The sequence below is a fragment of the Passer domesticus genome, chromosome 1, assembly GCF_036417665.1.
Source record: "Passer domesticus isolate bPasDom1 chromosome 1, bPasDom1.hap1, whole genome shotgun sequence".
Lineage (NCBI taxonomy): Eukaryota > Metazoa > Chordata > Aves > Passeriformes > Passeridae > Passer > Passer domesticus.
In genome coordinates, this window is record NC_087474.1 from 75,077,664 (window position 1) to 75,094,622 (window position 16,959).

General features: G+C 38.6%; 1 long non-coding RNA gene across 10 annotated transcripts in view; it reads right to left on the minus strand.

The window, feature by feature from the left end:
- Nucleotides 1-16,959, minus strand: part of LOC135303331 (uncharacterized) — a 127,966-nt gene that overhangs the window by 9,318 nt on the left and 101,689 nt on the right. For 4 of the 10 annotated variants that reach the window (XR_010364800.1, XR_010364807.1, XR_010364812.1 and 1 more), the window contains 5 exons: nucleotides 11,401-11,501; nucleotides 6,906-6,980; nucleotides 5,852-5,965; nucleotides 3,057-3,208; nucleotides 1,746-1,887 (listed from right to left, as the gene is read on the minus strand). This is a non-coding gene — a long non-coding RNA (uncharacterized LOC135303331). The remainder of the gene's footprint in view (nucleotides 1-1,745; nucleotides 1,888-3,056; nucleotides 3,209-5,851; nucleotides 5,966-6,905; nucleotides 6,981-11,400; nucleotides 11,502-16,959) is intronic. The other 6 variants (XR_010364806.1, XR_010364801.1, XR_010364799.1 and 3 more) reach the window with 3 other exon arrangements.

A 16,959-nucleotide genomic window follows, 5' to 3' on the forward strand; every position in this document is an offset into this window, starting at 1 on the left:
GACATAAAGTTGGTTTTTTTCCAGGATATTGAGGATAAAACTAGGAAAATCAACAGAGTCCATCCAACATGTCTTTCAGCTTTCACGGGTCCTTCACATAAAAAAGAAGTTGGGCAAAGCTCTGTGTGTGAAAATAAGGTAGAATTTGTGGGCCTAGTTACTGGGGTGATTGACAGAGTTTAATCTATCAAATTGTGTGCTGTGGTCACAAGCCATCAACCTGTGCTCAGCAATTACAGGTTCAAGGATAAGTAGTTAGCATCTCTCAGAATTGAGACAATGTCAGCCAATGTAGAGGTTTAATAAAAGCTGCCTATTTCCTCCTCCTTTCCTGAGAAACAGATTATGAGCAATGTATTTTTTCAAAGGGAAAAAAAAGAAAAAGGTAAAAAGGAAGATATGTGTGTAAAGCTAAGACTTTCTGGTTGTGTAATTTACAATACATTTTGGCCTTTAGTAATCATTTGCTTTGCTTAAAATGGACAGACCCAAAATCATATAATCCAGCTGAAACATTACGATTCACTTTAATGTCTCTCCCTCCCTTTTCTATTTCCCAGGGTCACCCACCAGACTCAAGACTATCTGTCCCCTTCCCCCCATTTTTTAACTCTCGAGAACAAAATTCCTGAAATTTATTTCTATCAGAAAGCTTAACAAAGGCATAACAAAAAGAAATGCAAAACCAAACCACTGCAGGTAAGTACACCTAATTATTCAGTACAATATAAGCTCATTCTGTCAAGAGGCATTTCTATGTTTGCCTAAGCTATGGGTTAGTTTATCCAGAATGAGCTCTGATCTTTCAGACTCTTTGTCTCTCTCTTGCACTCAACATGAAGTGAATGCCCACAGCACTCTCCCTCTCAGAGCTGGATATTGGAAGAGTTATTAAAACATTTAGGAGGCACAAGAGTTCTGTTCTTTCTCAGCAAGCTCATGTGAAAAGAAGTAAACTGGCATTTGCAACTGTGGAGTTTCTTATTTCCAATTTCCTTTGGCTCTCAATAGCATTTTTTCTCAAGACTAATTTCATCCCAGTATATCTGATAAGAGATTTTTAAAAATACACATTTTTGGTGAAGATACAGTATTCATGTGGGCATCCAGCCATTTCTTTCAGAAAGACAAAAGTAGCTTTATGCAAGCTCTTTAGATTTCTATTTGTAGAAAAACTTCTTGGCAGATGCTGCTTAATTGATATGCACATTTGCAAGGTCACATTTTACAGCAAAATAAATATTTCTCTCTGTTCCCTTTCTAAATCCCTGTGTTTTCCTCATGATCATATCTATGACAACAGGACTGTGTGTTTGAAGCACAGGGTCCCACTCAATTTTTCACAAGCATACACTTCTCCTTGGAAGAGATTTTTGTTGTCTACCTAGCAGTGCACTCTGTTGGCACGCATGACAGCCTGAAAAGCTTGGGAAGAAAGAGTTGCAGAAACGCCATGCAAAAAACTCCAGTTTGGGAACAAGGCAACAAATTATGTTGGCAACAAGGTTTATAACCACAAGAAAACCATCACTAATAAATATTGGTCTTCTGATGCACTGCTTAGTAGGATCCTTTTCTGTAGCCCCCAGCTCTGGCTAAGTGCCACTGCCATTAGAAACCCACGATAAAACGCCTCTTGATTTTAACAGGATGAGTTATGCCAGCTGTATTTTAAGCTCCCTAACACAGTGTCCCTATACCCAGATCAGGTACACACAGTCAGCTGGGTTTATTTAGTTACTTACTGTCCTTGAAGGTTTTGCAGCTCACTGTGGCCTGTGATTTTCTAGGAGAGGTTCAGCTCCATTGTCTCCATCATGTCTGAGCAGCTCCTGCTTCCAATCACTTGGTGGTGCTGCAGGAGAACCAGAAGGGGCATCTCCAAACCTGCCATAGGGAACATATTTTTCCCTCTTCTCTGGAAATTATTAATGAAAAGAACAGTCTGGAAACATGCTTTAGCCGGTCAGGGAGACAACTGACCAAACACTTCACCTACATCCCAGTGCTCCATACCAACTCTGTGGTTTTAAGCACCCATTGGAAAACAAGAGAATAACTCTTTCAAGGCCACAAAGTGCTGGTACCTGTGCTCAGCACAGGCAAAAAATCGCAGATGCCTTTCAAAGCTAAATGAGCACTACCTTTGGGATTAAAATATGGCATTTACTGCCACCTATACTTCAGGAGTAGGAAGGGACATCAACCCAATTATGTGATGACACACACCGAACAAGAGGTAATCCACACTGAAACAATCTTACAGTTTCAAGACAAAAGAAGGTGGGCAGTAGAAGAAACAAAATACAAAAGATTTATATTCAACATGAACTGCAAGAAGGGAGGTCACTACCACAGTCTTGATGGACCTTTTTCAGGAATTCATAAAAGGCTCTTTAGCAGAGACAGCAATGACTTGTTGCTTTGGATTTTTGGGGCCAGGTTTTGGTAGGAGCGGAGCTCCAGGGGTGGTTTCTGAGAGAAGCTACCAGGAGCTTCCCCCATGTCTGATGAAACCATTGCCAGCCAGATCCAAGACAGAACCATCATTAACCAAGGCTGAGCAACAGTGGTTGCAGTTTTGGGATAATAGGTTGAAAGAAAAAGTTGTCACACAAGAGCAATTGCAGCTGGAGACAAGAGTGAGAATATGTGAGAGAAACAGTCCTGCAGGCACCAAGGTCAGTGAAGCGGCAGAGGGAGGAGGTGTTCCAGGTGCCAGAGCAGAGATTCCCCTGCCGCTACCCCGAGAGATTCACGGTGGAGCAGAGATCCACCTGCAGCCCACCTCCAACCCCGAGGACCAGTTGGATGTACAAAAAAGGAGGCTGCGACCCTGTGGGAAGCACATGCTGGAGAAGGCTCCTGGCAGGATTTTCAGCCCTATGGAGAGGGGAGTGGGTTTGCTGCTCCAGCCTGGAGCAGGTTTGCTGGTAGGGCTTGTCACCTTGTGGAGATCCACACTGGAGCAGGTTGTTCCTGAAGAATTGCACCCCACAGAAGGGACCCACAGTGGGGCAGCTGATGAAGAACTGCAGTCTGTGAGAAGGACTCACCTTGCAAAAATTTCAGGAGAACTGTGTCCAATGGGAAGGACCTCACACCACAGCCAGGGAGGAATGTGACGAGCCCTCTCTTTGTGAAGGAAGGAATGGTAGGGACATGTGATGAACTGATCACAGCTGCAGTTCCACGTCCCCCTACACCACTGCAAGGAGAAGGTAGAGAATTTTGGAGCTAAGCTGAACCTAGAAAGCAGGGAAGGGTAGGGGAAGATGTTCTTAAGATTTAGTGTTTAATTCTCATTTTCCTACTCTGACTTGTTTGGCAATAAATTAAACTAATTTTCCCTAGATTGAGTTTGTTTTGCCTGTGATGGTAATCGGTGAGTGCTCTCTCCCTGCCCTTATCTCAGCCCAGGAGCCTTTTGCTATATTTTCTCTCCCTGTCCAGCTGAGGAGTGATAGAGCAGCTCTGGTGGGCACCTGAGTTAGCCCACCACATAGTAGTTAACATAAGGTACAAGTGAGCACAATTATGACTCAGGGTACACCAAATTTCCACCATCTCCTGCTTTCACTTCAAGAAAATTGGAAATTCCGATAAACCGAACACTTAAAAATGTTCTGTAAAATTTTGTGGAGATGAAGATGCAGTTGCATACCCTGCAGTATACAGGAGTATAGGACTATAGGAGGATAAAAAAATCAAATATATAGACTACCCTCTATTATTAAGTGTGAGTATTGGTAAACAGATTTCTGTTAAAATAGAGGTGCTTAATTAGTTTTGGTACAAGTGATGTTCAAGTCCCAGCTAATCACAGTGGGGGAAAAATCCTACAGCAGATTCTTGACATCTTTTACCTCAAAAAAGTAAGGCCTCTACTCTCAGGAAAGCTGACCAGACAGTTCTGCTAGCAGCCTCCGTGCATGTGGAAGTCAGGATTCCAGCTTTAATACTGAAACCTACAATATGTTTTCATCCCCACTAAAGCAAATTTTCCTTTAATGATGTTTTTATGACGATCAGCAACTGAGGAAGTACACATTGCTCTAAGCTTGGCGATGGCTAGTCCAAAACCCTTCAGCAAAGAACCAGTCACAAGAAAGCAGATAATAATTCCCTTGTGCTGACATCCACTTCCAGTCCTTGCTGTAGCAGCAATTCACCTTCGCAGCGTTAAACACATTTCCATCTGTAGGCTGCCGAAAACCAGCATTTACTTTGAGCAGAAATGAACGGACTTGCAAGCACAACAGAACTTTTTTTTTTTTTTTTTTTTTCTGTGTGGGTGTTTCTTTACTTGAAAGAAAGCTGTATGAAAGACAAGGAAAATGTCTTTGATGTGTATGTGCCATTTTAAAAATAAAGGCTCACTCTCACATACTCAGAATTTTACCAAGAAGTAGCAATTACAGGATTATCTGTGACTTCAAACATGAATTCTTTGGATGCTGTTCCTGCCTTGCTTTGTTACATTAATAATTATGTTTTAAGCAGTCTGGGATTTTTCTTCCTATTTACAAACTATAGTTTGGTAAGAAATGTTCAATCACAAGATTGCTCACCAAAAAGGGAAGTTTGCTTTCTGTCTTGTTATAACAAGTTCCAGCAGATAGCTAATTAACATAAAAGAAATATTTCTTCAGTTCCTTTACAGGAAGAAAGAGGGTAGACAAGCTATGAATTTCTGAATGAGGTTTTGGCATTTGGCTTTTGTAAGACCTGATAAAGTGTGCTCATTCCTACATGAAAATTTGCACTTGAAATCTGGAAAAGCTCTCTTCAAGGCATCCAGAAAATCATGCAAGCACTAAGAAATTCTTATCAGGCAAATTACCAGCTGTTATTAGCACTCATGTTTTGATCAAGAAGATAGGAATTTTTGTTCAAATGGCTGACTACAGTGTAACCATAACTCCAAAGCATTTAGAAGAGCTGGTGGCACAGACACTGCTGGGGAATGGGGCTGTGCCCAGGTGGTGACCTGCACTAGGGGACAGAACAGGCAGTCTCTGCAAAGCCACAGTCAAACATTACAGAAAAGGGCTCAATAGTTGCCTTTTGAGGTACCCTAAATACACATTGGAATAATAACTTTCGCCAATGCCAGAACTCTAGAAAAATGTTTCAGTGCTGGAATTTAACATGGAATAAATTTTGTCACTCTTTGGATTCCTTGGGAAGCCCCAGGAGAGAAGACACACAAATACAAGTATCTATAAATCAGACTGGAGTCCAAAGGCTGCAAAGGTTCTTTAAAGTCACCTCAGCTTTCTTTTATGCACCTTGGTCTGCAAGTTCATCTTTCAAAGAATTTTACTGTTACAATAAACTCACACACAGTTTGGTTGAAAAAAATATGGGGGGTGGAACAGGAAGTAATTGAACATGTCAAAGAGTAGCTGGAGGTTTTTTTCTGACAGAGCTATTTCAGAAATGCTAAGGACTTCACTGTCTGAAATGTAAAAAACATTCTGCTTCAATATTTTCTAGAGAGAATTGATTTTCCCAGAAGGACAGTTTTCATTTAAAAATTCACCTATGATTTTAAAAAATTAAATATTTTAAAACAAACATACAAAGAAAAAAATCAAAAACCTCAAACCTCACATTTATACAGCATGATGGAATAACTCAATATATGCTAGCCAAAGCACTTTGACTGATTGGAAACATTCTTCCTTTTTTTTTTAAAGAGAGAACTGAAAACATTCTGTGCTGGTTCAACCCATGAAAAACAAAATATCCTTTATTCATAGCAACAGTCATAACACCTGTGCAAGCTACAGAAATAGTATTGTTCTCTTCTTGAGGAAGCTGAGCACACAATAGTCTAGTGACTTACCCAAGATCACATAAGAAGTCAATATTATTGCAGAGAATTTTTCCCTTTCCTTGTTAGTGAAAAGTATTAACAGGGCCATCAGAAATAAAAACTGTCATCTCATCCTGCCAGTTGCTGCAAACAAAAAGAAAAAGCCCAAGTGAAATAGGAGTTGGAGGTAGATCCTATCAGAGCCAAATTGCATTTACCATACTTAGAATTTTCCTTCTGAGAGTGGATTTTTTATGTGGCTGTTGGTTTCTTAAATCTCTGAAAGCATTGAGCATTCAGCAACACTTCACATCAGGCAGAAGCCTCCCATGCTTTGCTTTTTCCTTTAGAGATTTCCAAAGCCTTACTCTGTCTAAAATACTTCCACCACACGAGAATTTACGCTTGGTTACTTGACATGCAAACCACCAATATCAGAAGGAATTACTCTACTCTTCAATGGCAGCTTCAAGGTGATCCTGTAAAAAAACAGCTCTCAGCAGAGCAGGAAGACCACGGTGCTGAGGGCTCCTTGGGACGACTGCATGTGCACAGAGAGGAGTTTCAGTGCACTGATGACACACAGCTCTGTCTCTCTGCTCTAGTTCACCCTGCATAGTAAATCTCTGCCCTGCAGGAATACCAGAAAGGTATTCACAGAAGGGGGTCTCTGAACTATTTCATCCTATATCTGGGGAAAAATGGAAACCCTGCTATGGGATGTAACAGTGTTTATACTGTTGATTTGCCATGATTGCTGCTTTTGCTGCCAAACAGCTCAGCTTTGTTGTTACTCCGTGAGCAACAGGTTTGCAGGCACCTGACATACACAACCCCCAACTTAATTGCAGATTGTGCACCTTTTACCACCCTGAGATTTCAGTCCCCACTCCTGCATTCCACTACTATGTCATCAAGAAGGAGGAACAGACTACCTTATCTAATCAGATTGAAGGACATCCTTTATTCTACATCAAAAAGCATGACCACGGTGCCTCACAAGTAGCTTGAGTCTTTTACGTTTATGTTTTCAGTTTGAGCAAGAGGAAAATAACAGGTTTAGCTTTTGTAATTCCCGACATACCTCCCAAAACCAGTCCAGTTCTATTCTGACCACAGAAATCCTTGCTTTCCAAATTCAGGCATGTGTTAGATAAGCCTGGATAGAAACAGGACTAAAATGAGACCACAACATTCATTTTTATCTTTGACCCTTGGCACTGAAATGTGGGTCTAGAGACATGCCACTAAGCCATTTTGAAAATACTTTCCAGAGGACAAAGCTAAAATCTGGGCTTCATACTCTGTACTGCAGATAAAGATTTGTTCTGAAGTGTTTACAGATTGCAGAGGAAGCAGACACGCATTTTTCCCAAATATGCATGAAAAGATGATGGCAGACTGAGGAGTTGATCCTGTTCTTCCAGTGTGCCATACAGATTAGCACAGAACACTTTGTGCATTTTTACTTGCATAAATTTTTGCCTGCCCTGTTGAGGTGACCCAAAGCAAGCAAAGACCACAAAGCATGTTTTATTTTTAGTGGGGGAGCATCTCTTGAGAAAATAACCACATTTGCCTTGCCAAATATTACGATAAAAAAGAACTCAAACAAAAGACTCTCACACAACTCTAGCACTGTAGGCACTCCTCTATAATAAGAGTTCTCTTGGGCAGGAATAGGAGACTGGCCTTTCACATGTCCCAGGAAGCGTGCATGATGCCTGTCTAGCTTAACATCCCAAAGACAACCACATGTAAGGGAGATGATATTGCACATCCCTGAATACTCTGAAGGACTGCAGTGAAGACCAAGACTCAAATTACTGTTAACAAATGCAGAGTGTTATCATGGCCAGAACTTCCTGCAAAGCCACATTTCCGTTTTCTATTTTGCCTGATCAGAGCTGAGCTACTATACTCGAAACAAGACACATGCACACAAGAAGGCTTTAAACAATTTACTTTTTGTTTCCAGGAATGAAAAAAAAAAAGTCTAAGCCTAAGAATAACCATGAAACGAATTTTTCTTGCAGCTCTAGCCTAATTACTGCCTGCCTGCTTGTTGTCTGACTCCATGCAGCAAAAAATATGTAATTCAAGACATATTTGATGCATGCTTTTAGAATGTTGAAAAATTATATTCACGCGTATAAAAGTCAGTTTTTAAATGCAGCATCCTGCACTCTTTCCCAAGAACTGCTATGGTTCATCAGTTGTCTGTCAGACCTCCTGTCACACTCAAACGAACTGACAAAAAGTCCCATTACAAAATGCAGAAAAGAAGCACAGCTTTTTCCTGCAATCATATTTTGTAAGTAGTAAATCCAGACTACACAAAGCAAATTGGCAGCAATAAATTTAGTAGAGAAACTTAATGGTTGTAACAGATTACAGTTGTTTTACAACAGAATAATAATTTCCTGATTAATTCATAATTGTACACCACAGCTTCCCTTTTTCACTTTTCAACATTAAGCAGTAACCCCATCTATCCACACCCATGGCATATCAGTGAAAGAAACCTAAGAAGTGCATAGTGAATCACATTTAGTCTTTGAAAAGATATGGAACATTGTCTGAAACACACATCTTGTCTCAGGATCCAGAAACACCACCAGGTCTACTGGTTAAGATAAATAACTAGCATAAATACAAAGCATAAGACAACACAAGAAAGCAAGAGGACACCTTGATCAAACAGCCCACCCTGTTCCAACATTTAATAGTAGCATTTCTTTATTTTGACAGTGCAAGAGCCTTCTATTACTGCTAAAAAGCCTTTTCCAGCAAACATTTTAGTGGAAAGAATATCCTATGACTTCCTGGGAGAGCTGAAGAACACTGCAAACCTTACAGACACAGTCTTGATAAAATTCCCATCAGATGCTATCAGACTCAGGTAAAAACATTTAATGTTGGAGACCACAGGAATCAGGAACTAAAAAGATGTACCAGACTACAAGAGCAAGGTCCCTTGCAGATGTGTCACAGGAGTGGGTGATCCACAATTTATCAATATGGAAAAGTTGTCAAAGGTTATGCCACAACAGGAAACAATGGGGGAGAAAAAAATAATTTAAATCATAAGTCAGAAACAGCAAACATTGAACCAAATGTTGAGAGAGAAATTCCAACTTCAAGATTGGTCTCAAGATAGCTCTAAATCAAAGCAAAAGCTCTTACATGATTTACAATTGTTCAAGTAACTAGCAAGAATCTGGTAGAGGATATTAATACATTAGAAAAGATTAAAAAATACTTAGCAGATAGCATAGTAAAAATAAGCAAGGTACCAAGCTATGATTATACACAGCATCGACTTGTTCAATAATTTATTAGTCCTTATTGGGTAATGGTTAACTTATACTAATCATTTTATCAATATTTTTTTATATGAAATGTGAATGAAAAAGTGCTAGTGGCAATCCTGGATATGAGAATAACTCCAGGAATTATTAACAGGCTGACAAAAAATCCCAGGAAGATCTATAAAACAGGCAGTTGAGCATAAATTCCATGATGTAAGCCAATGAGTTTTCAATGCATTAGGATTGGTCAGCAGGGTCAATTTTTTAATTTTTTTTTTTTATTTTTTATTTTTATTAAATAGAAAAATGCTTGGAGAAGTACCATACCTAAAGAAAAAGTTCAGTGAAAATAATAGATTACAGGAACATCTTCCTATGGTTTAGAAACTAGTTACCAGTTTAAGTTTAGGAAGAAGTAGAACATGGGTCCAACAAACTAAACAAAGAAAATACATGACAGGAGAAAGTAAGGTAATAGAGAGGTGGGAAAATGTGCTAAATTATGTGAATTAGCCAAAAATAAAGATTAATAGGAGATTTAAAAGGACCCAAAAAGCCTAGGACACCATGTATTTGAAATTCAACACAGAAAAGGAATATTAACTTTCTCTGAAAGGAAAAAAAAATTATTAGTTTCGCATGTGTATAAGTAGCTACTCCAGTGAAAAATAAAGGAAAACCGAGAACACTGTAACAATAAAAGGAAAGCAATTTGCACAGCTATATGAAGGGCTTTTTCTCTTGACCACCCGCCTACATGAAAACTTACTACAAGTTCCATTTATGGAATACCAACAATGAAATAGTAACTTTTGAAATTTATTACATTTCTTTACTTCTAACCCTAACTTCATTATGATAAACTCCATCTTAAAACACAGGAGATAAAGAAAGGACACAGAACTTAGTAGTGGTACTGAAAAACTTACTCAGAAGTAGAAATAAGAAAGTTTAACATTATTCTATTGAAAGAAACACTGACAAGGGTTAATGTAATGGGGAAAAGGATGGGTACAAAGAGGCAGTTGACAGTGTTGCTACTGGCTTAGAGTAACTATGGGTCCCTTTCCACCATGCTCAGGGAGATGCAATCTTCACTCCCAATTTGTTCACAAACAGGTGCTGGGGTCTGTCCCGTAGACACAAACATGTGCAGCCACAGCATGTGAGGCTTTGCTCTTCCCTCTCAACCACCAACACTTCCCAATACTTGTGGTTCACTGATGTGATATATGACTGCTGACAATCTCAATTGCATAGTTTTTATTAATCTTTATCATTGCATTTTTGGGTCAGTGTTTGATCAACAAACAGGCTTCTTTTGTGTATACCAGTTTCTGAAATACTGAGCACATAAGGATTGACAGAAAGGATATGGATATGTGTTAATGGAATTATTTTTTAAATCTATTTCATAAACAGTATAACTGTTATTAAGAAGATGTTTATCTGTTATTGTTCAGAAAACATTATCTTTTAGTCTTCTATTATTACTTGTAACAATTCCCAAACTCGCTAAGGTATCCTTATCCACAAAAATGTTGAGGAATTTCTGAATTAACATGACGCAAGGACCACAAGACCTGGGTCACAAACAATGTCTTTTGCTCCCAAAGCAAGCGGGTCACAAACAATGTCTTTTGCTCCCAAAGCAAGCTTTTATTACTGTGGGCACCGATTCAAGCCTTGCTTTAACAGGCAAGAAATGATGAGTGAGTTAACAGCACAGAATTGCCATGCTGAAAGACAAGGGGAACTATTCAGTGCAGGTGCAAAATTCCAGGGGCTCGAGGCACATAATGTCAGTTCTCATAAGTAATCATCTTCCAACACTGCTATTATTTCAGGTGCTCTTCACTATTTACATGGAAAACAGTTGTCATTATTTCATCATCTGGCCACTTTGGAGGACTCCACAGGATTTAGATAATGCTTTTTAAAAATTGCATGGATTATTGAATTAAACCAAATTGATTCGTTGGCTTGAGAAAAGGGTGAGAAAAAGAGCCTTATTGCCATTACTCAGTAAGTTTATTACAGATTGCTCACTAAACAAAAATTACAGGCGTTGTTTGCATGTTGTGTGACAAACTAGAAACTACAAGTGTTTACATGTGCTGCACGCATACACTTTGGGGTTTTAATAGCTGGTTGACAAGAGATTAAAGGCAGAAATATGGCATTTTATTAAAGCAAACATATCAGTATGCCTACCATGATAAAATGATCTAGTTTTCTTCAGACACAAAAGTTTCTGTTGAGTGATACCTTTGAAATTCCTTGAGGGCACCCTATTATTCACTTTCCTCAGCAGAGAGCAGCTGCAAATGGTCTCCAATTTTCAAAGAGTATTGCCTGGTCATTCTTTACTGTCAAAATGAAGAAGAGCATAAAAGTTAAGTCAATAAAGTAATATGAAATGCTTAATATAAAAATTCAGGAATGAATGATTAACCATTAAAAACTTACAGTAGCTATTTCAGCCAGGAAAAAAAATTAACATTTCCCTTGAAACCTATTAACACTCCTTGTAAACAATATTCTTTCTTGAAATATATGACCTTTCCTAATGCTCTCCATACACATGGCATTTTTCTTATATCCACTTTACCTTCACTGATATGCAGCTGAATTCCTCGGGAGAGGGTGTTTAGAGCCCCTTCCTCTGATGCACTTAAAAAAATGTACCCTTTGATTGCGTTCCCCTTCACAAATACACCTAACTTGCAGCTTTAGATCTTAAAATCCTTTCCTCATCTGAGAGTCCCATGGCCTGTTGTGGCTCTTGACATGACCACCATTTGAGCCACAGCCAAGTGCTGAGCATAAAATTGCTCTCTCTCATTAGAGCCCCTGGTAGCTACATGTATGTGCAGCAGGTGACATGGTGCTTCCCTGCTGCATGCACCTGAACAGGACATTTAAAAACCACCAAATTTTCTCAGTTTCTGAGCCTTGGGTGGCTGCTTACACTAAGCACTGCTTGTGCAACCTTCTGCACAGGAAATATGATCCAATTTTTAGGATAACAGAAATTTTCCCATTTCTGGCCTTTCTTAGTATCAACTTTTCCCTAAAAATGCTAAATGTGTGAATTATGTATTGTGCAGGTGACCCTGGGGAAAAAATCACATGGAAAATACCTGTATTTTGCATCTGACACTGACAGATGTATTGGTCTAAAACTACCAAAAGATAACTTTAGGGGTACTCACAGGGTTAGAAACTGAGATTCCACTGGTTCCACAGTGACAGTGCAAGCCAAAAGAATGGTAAGGTTATTTGTAGCTTGCTGGAAGCAATTACATCATTAGAAAGATTTTGTGACCAAAATTATTTAAATGGTGATGGAATTGGGAGGTGCACAGCAAAGGTGAGCATCAATGCTGTGTGAAGTCACAGTATCAAGTCCACAGTTGAAAAAGATGTCAAAGGAAGGGGAGGGTGACACCCAGGGCTGGCCTCCTATGGCTCACTCATAGTACACAGGTAACTGCCACTGGGGCTGACTTCTCCTTCAACTTCTCCTTCTTATTGGGAACAGCCCAACAGGCCAACATTCTGTGCAAGACAGCACATCACAGTAACAGTGCCACAGCAGATCTCTGAATTTCTTGTCTACTGGACTTCGCACATAGTGTCTGACATAAGAAAACCTGCTTGCAGATCACTTCAGATAGATCATAACCAGATTTTTTGGGGGAGGCAAAATTAGAGAAACACTGATTAGAAAAGTCAAGGTAACCATGGCTTGGAAAATAAAATCAAAAATAATAAGTAATACCATCAGTAGATTAAAATCCTTCCATTAGGAAAATATTCTCTAAAAAGCAGAGCAGAGCTCAACTCAGATAATGAAAAGACACAGATATCCATTCATAGTTCCAGAAATACTAGAAGGACAAGTAATACAGATTATAGGGAGTTAATTATCTGCATCATTCAAGAGGACAGCTTCATTCTGACTTTACACAGATATAAAGACAAATACAGTCGAATCCTAATAATATTTCAGGGCCCATCAAGGCAGAGAGAACAGGGCTCTGAGCTCCTCTCTAGTCTAATAGAAGGTCATGGCAGGGGGAGTTGTAACTAGATGATCTTTAAGATCCCTTCCAAACCAAAACATTCTGTAGTTCTATGATTCTAAGATTTCTGGTTATTTGGGAAACTGGAATTCCTACTTCACTAGCTGCCTGTGAAATAGACACAGAATCTGTGGGAAAAAATACGTAAACCAAGTATCATAAGTCACACCTCAAAATGCAGTATTTGGAAAATTGCACTGAAACACAGAACTCTGTCTTTACTGCATAGACTGAACCCATACCAAAATAATCACAATTTACATAAATCCATCAGGAACTTGAACAACTTCCCTGAAGTGCTGCTCAAATGTATCGCTGGATAAAAGAAAGATGCACCTACATTCTTCACTGTACAGCTCAAGGTATCAAAGCAATATCATCTTACATCAGGTCTACAGAAGACAGTGAACTGGAGTGAACCCCACATTAACAGGCTAAAGCAAGGCCTTGTTTCCGTGTTACAAACCTTAATGCAAACTGTTGGTAATTAGATGTTAAGTAGATCTTTCAAGACAGCAATTTAAAAAAACACAAAGCCACAAGCATTAGTGATAGATATTGCATTTGAAGTCACATTTAAAGCGAGTATGGTAAAATCTACATTGCAACTGGTGAATCCTTTGATCTAGTGCTGCAGTGTTACAGCATTTACTCTAATAATCTTGGAAATACACATTTTACATGTACTCTGATTTCAAATAGAAATAGGGGAAATATCATACATTAAAAGCCTCAAAAGACTTTTCCACAAAGCTAGAAAAAATCAGGGGATGCTGAATTTAATATAAACATTCTAATCAAAGTAGTCTTAATTCAAAGAAAAAAGTGGGGATAGCTCAGACAGGCTTATACAAGCCTATTAAAAATCTTGTATTTCTGCTTAAACTAACACACTTTAAGTCCCCTTGAAATTCGTAGCTCCTAGATTGAAAAAATAAGCTTTAGTTTCTTCCTTTTCCTGACAAGAATCTCAGTTTTCATCATCTGACATCATTAAAGTTACCACTCCTTCCAAAGAATAATTAAAACCACGTAGCTTAGACCCTTATTGCTGGTTGCCCTGATAAAGTCCTTTAAATAAAGTCCTTTATCAGCTGGCCTTAGTGAAAACCACCATGACTGGTCACAGGCTACCCAATCATTCCAGATTTCTTGCTGCAGTAAGAAATTAAACTCACCTGTGACTTGGGCACCCAAATAAAGTAAGTGACAGTGGATCATACTTATAGTAAAAGAGTGAGCAGCTCAGTCATATTTATTGCTTAAAATGTAGCAAAACTTGAAAGTGGGAGCTCATTGAAACCACTGCACACAGACGGATACTTGCAAGGGAAGAAGACCCAAAAGTAAGATACAGGATGTGTGGTAAATAGAAAAGAACCTCTAATACAAAGCAAGATAGAATTAGAAGTGGTATGTGGTAATAATAAATTACATATAGTCTCAAAATGGAACAGAATAAGTATTAGAAACTTGCTAATGAGGTCATACAAAAGCTTAAAGACAAACCAGAGGATGAGGATCAGATACAGCTGAATAAAAACAGATGTGGATGATGTAGACCTGTATATTTGGGTTCACTGTTCAAGGAGTCTCTTTTACAGACAGTGGTTATCTAGCCATCAAATAGCAGCACAATTACAGAGAAACACATATTGTCATGGTTCTTACTATCATTGCTTTTCCTTTTAGAATATGGTAGAAAAGAAGTGCCAGCGTACTGTGTGTACTCAAAAGTTGGTTTCATACCTTTACATACCTTCTTGAAGACATGCTAAACACCATCCACACTGAAAAAATTTAAGACTTGAAGTTGATGTTAATCAACTTTTTCTGGAAACTTCTAACTCAGACTTCCTTCTCCCACAAGAAATGTGTTGGTCAGGCATGAGTAGTCAGCATCATTGTGTTTCTATATTTGTTTGTTTTAAATGCATGGGTTTTTTCCTAGATGAAGCTTCTCTGAGTTCTAGCTAAAAACTAAATTGCATCCCTTAAAAAATTATTGGCAACTAATTTGTGCTCATGAATTAAATTCCTACAGGTCATTTTCCTTATAAAGGAACATTATAGAAATAGAAGAAAAATGTTAAAGATCTGTGGCAAATTTTATATGATTTCCTGTGATAAGCAGCAGAAACCTTCTATACTTGAATTATGTTCCACTGCCAATCAGGGCATGTCCATCAGTGAAAACAGCAACCCTAATTTGACTGTTGTCTAAACCAAAGTGGAATTGTCATAGAAAAATTCAGAGCATTATTATTATTATTGTTGTTGTTATTATTATTATTAGGCATTTACTGCCAGCAAAATACACTCCTCAGTTCACTCTCTGTGTAGTTATTGTTGTTTCGCTGGTGGCCACCACCAAGGGTGGTGAGAGTACAAAGAGTTCCAGCACATTTGGACATTCTACTTTATTCTTTTTGATTACACACTTTGATATTGTTTACCTCATAAACATGTACCATTGGGTGCAATTCTAAAAGCCCCAAATCTCAGAACCCTGAATGAACTTTTCTCTGAATTTTAAACCAGCCTCATGAGTTTGGAGGATATGGTCTGATGTGAATTCAGCAGGAGTAGCACCAGCAGGGACATTGCACTGCAGTAGATGCTACAGATGTCAAGGCAGCCTTCCATAACTAAAAGCAGAAGCGCCCACTAGATTTGTTTAGCATCCTAGTAAAATATTCCTAAAACATTTTTGTAGTTGAGACAGTACAGTTCAATCTTGATGAGTGCCATTTTAGCTTGTCTTCCTCTGTGCATTCATTTATGATTTATATTTTTTGCCTCTGCAATGAATGATGGGGCCAAATTCAGGAGGAACAGGATTGTAGTCAATGGAATGGTAGGATTCTAACATACACTTGAGGTGAGAAGCAAGTCTCTAAGGCACAGAACACACCAGGTCCTGATTCACACTAACCTTAAGCACAGCCTGTTGCACTCCATTTGTATTGTACCTCCCCACCACAGCAAAAGCAGTCATAACGTGAGAGCTTCTGCAAAATGAAATAAACTCAGAAGGAGGTACAATTCTACATTCTGACATTTTATTCTAAGCTTTCTTCAATCAGCCTCATAAATCATAGGATAAACTCTTTCTTTTTCATGAATATTCAGTTCACAGCCTTTTACAGAAAATCATTGAGAGCCATCCTGATGGAGGGTGACATCTTGATCTCACATTGACACATTACATTGCTTCCCATCTTCTCAAATCATAAATGAAAAGAGTGGCTGCATTCCAGAGTTTCTGAATTCTTTCAAGACAGCTCAGCAATCTACAACTGAAAGGTAGGATAAATTATTACAGGAGACTTCTCAGCATGGCTGTTCTAAATCAAATGCTGTCAAATAATTTTTAACTTTCTTTGATCTGCACTCAATCTCTGTGTTCTTTGCTGACCTATAGCACAGACTCTCCTTGACTCCCATTCCTTTCTTTTTCAGCGTCTCTGCTCGTAAACTTTTATTTTCCCTTTTTTATCATGTATGTGTAGAAATATATATAAAAAATACCCTAGATCCAATGGCTTAGTGACTTTTATTTTATAGTTGCTTGAAAAAAACCCACCAGCCTAGTAAGTATGGTAGGAATCTAAAAAGAAATGAGAAAAAGACAGGAAGTTAAATAATCTTGCAAGAGGGAAAAATATGATGTTTTGGGCTGAGAAAGTATTCTCCCTAAGGTGTTTTATGGTTATAAGAGGCACATCACACAAACTCT